The sequence below is a fragment of the Musa acuminata genome, unplaced genomic scaffold (genome assembly GCF_036884655.1).
Source record: "Musa acuminata AAA Group cultivar baxijiao unplaced genomic scaffold, Cavendish_Baxijiao_AAA HiC_scaffold_44, whole genome shotgun sequence".
Lineage (NCBI taxonomy): Eukaryota > Viridiplantae > Streptophyta > Magnoliopsida > Zingiberales > Musaceae > Musa > Musa acuminata.
This window is the reverse complement of record NW_027020326.1, coordinates 275,001-277,500: the sequence shown is the minus strand read 5'-3', so window position 1 is coordinate 277,500 and position 2,500 is coordinate 275,001. Positions and strand designations below refer to the sequence as shown.

Below are 2,500 nucleotides of genomic sequence, written 5' to 3'. Positions count from 1 at the left end.
CCGTCTGGGGGTGGAGGCTTGTAGAGAAGTATAACTTTGATCCCAACAATTTGAATAGCTCGGTCCAGAACCGTCCCAGAAACCGAGCGTCTCGATCACTAATGATATTGTGTGGGACTCCCCAATACTTCACTACACCCTTCATCATCAGTCTGGCCGCCTCTTCAGCTGAACAGTGTAGGGGAGCAGCAATGAAAGTTGCATACTTTGAAAACCGATCGACCACCACAAGTATCGATCCAAGTCCCCCTACAGGTGGCAAGCTTGATATGAAGTCTAAGGAAATGCTCTCCCAAGGCCTTTCTGGTACGGGCAACGGCTCCAAAAGTCCCACCGGCTTCCGCTGCTCCACCTTGTCTTGTTGGCAAGTAAGGCATGTTCGAACATACTCCTCCACATCAATCCCCATTTTTGGCCAGTAGAAGGCCCTCTCCACGAGAGCCAACGTTCTGTGAATGCCGGGGTGTCCAGCCCAAAGGGAATCGTGACACTCTTTCAAGAGTTCACGCCTTAGATTGTCCACTCGGGGAACATAAACCCTATTCCCTTTTGTGTAAACAAGTCCCTCCTGGACCCAAAATCGTCGTGCTTTGCCTTCTTTGATGAGCTGCATCAGGATAACTGCCTGGGGATCACTATACAGTCCATCTCTGATTCGGGAAAGGAAGGTTGAGTGTAACTGACTTGCTTGGCCTCTGCCCTCCAGTTGTGCAGCATTCACGCACTCCACCTTCCGACTCAGCGCATCGGCCACGACATTCGCCTTCCCGGGCTTATATTCCATTGCCATATCAAATTCAGCCAGGAAGTCCTGCCACCGTGCTTGCTTTGGGGAGAGCTTCTTCTGAGTTTGGAAATAACTCAAGGCGATGTTGTCTGTCCTCAGCACAAATCGCGACCCAAGGAGGTAGTGTCGCCAAACTCGTAGGCAGTGGATCACCGCTGTCATCTCCTTCTCATGCACTGGATACCGCCTCTCGGTCTCGTTGAGTTTACGGCTCTCGTAGGCCACCGGATGACCTTCTTGCATGAGTACTCCACCAATAGCAAAGTCCGAAGCATCTGTATGGACTTCAAAGGGCTCTCCATAGTTTGGCAATTTGAGCACTGGTTCTTCCAGAACAGCAGCCTTCAGATCTTGGAATGCTATCTCACATTTGTCAGACCACTTCCAAGGCTGCTCCTTCTTCAGCAACTCCGTCAGTGGGGTTGCCCGCTTCGAATATCCAGCAATGAAGCGTCGGTAGTAGTTGACGAAACCAAGGAAGGATCTCAACTCTGGCACCTTCTTTGGAGTTCGCCATTCCGCAACTGCTTGCACCTTCGACTTGTCCATCCGGATGGAGCCATCACCGATTCGGTGCCCCAAGAACAGGATCTCAGTCTGAGCAAAGTAGCATTTCTCCCTTTTTACGAACAAAGTGTTCTCCCTGAGAACCTTGAAAATCGTCCGAAGGTGCTTGACGTGCTCCTCGAGCGTTTGGCTGTAAACGACGATGTCGTCCAAGTAGACGACCACGAACTTATCCAAATACTCCTTGAATAGCTGGTTCATGAGAGTACAGAATGTTGCCGGAGCGTTGGTTAAGCCGAAAGGCATCACCAAGAACTCAAACGCTCCATATCTGGTCACACATGTAGTCTTTGCTTCGTCGCCTTCAGCAATGCGCACCTGCCAATACCCCGACCGAAGGTCGAGTTTTGAGAAATACTTCGCCTTGCCCAATTGGTCGAACAAGTCCGCGATGAGCGGGATGGGATACTTGTTCTTCACTGTTACTTTGTTGAGGGCTCGGTAGTCGACGCATAATCGGAGGCTCCCATCTTGTTTCTTCTGAAAGAGAACTGGAGCTCCGAAAGGTGCTTTTGAGCTGCGGATGAGACCACCGCTTAGCAGTTCACCTAACTGCTTTCTGAGTTCTGCCAACTCTGGCGGGGCCATGCGATAGGGTGGTCTCGCTGGAGGCTTCACTCCTGGCTCCAGCTCAATACTGTGATCCACGCCTCTGCGTGGCGGAAGAGTCTTCGGCAACTCAGGTGGCATAACGTCTTTGAACTCCTTCAGGACGTTGGCCACCACAGCAGGTTCTTGAATGGCTTCTTCATTGAGTGGCTCTAGCTTCATAGCAGCCACGAATGTTAGTTCGCCCTTTCGCACCCCTTTCTTCAATTGTAATGCCGAAATATGTTGGGGCTCCTTGGTTCCTCTCCGAGAGACGGGCACCACACAGGGGTCATCGCCTCCCATCATACATAGGGAATTCAAGAATGGCATCGGCACCAACTTCGCCGCGTGCATAAACTCCATTCCAAGGATCACTTGGAAGTCGTCTAGTGGCACGGCCATCATGTTGGTGGTTCCGCTCCAAGTCCCGATTCTGATGGGAACTCCCTTCGCCAATCCGGAGATTCGCCTGGCCTCCGAGTTCACTGCTTTCATTCGGCTTGGGCTCTTCTCCAATGTCAACCCAAGTCGCTGTGCTTCACGATCGGCTATGAA

At 51.6% G+C, this 2,500-nt stretch overlaps 1 pseudogene; it reads right to left on the bottom strand.

Annotated features, from left to right (window-relative positions):
* LOC135653942 (28S ribosomal RNA) overlaps window positions 1–2,500 on the bottom strand; it is a 9,837-nt pseudogene that overhangs the window by 4,428 nt on the left and 2,909 nt on the right.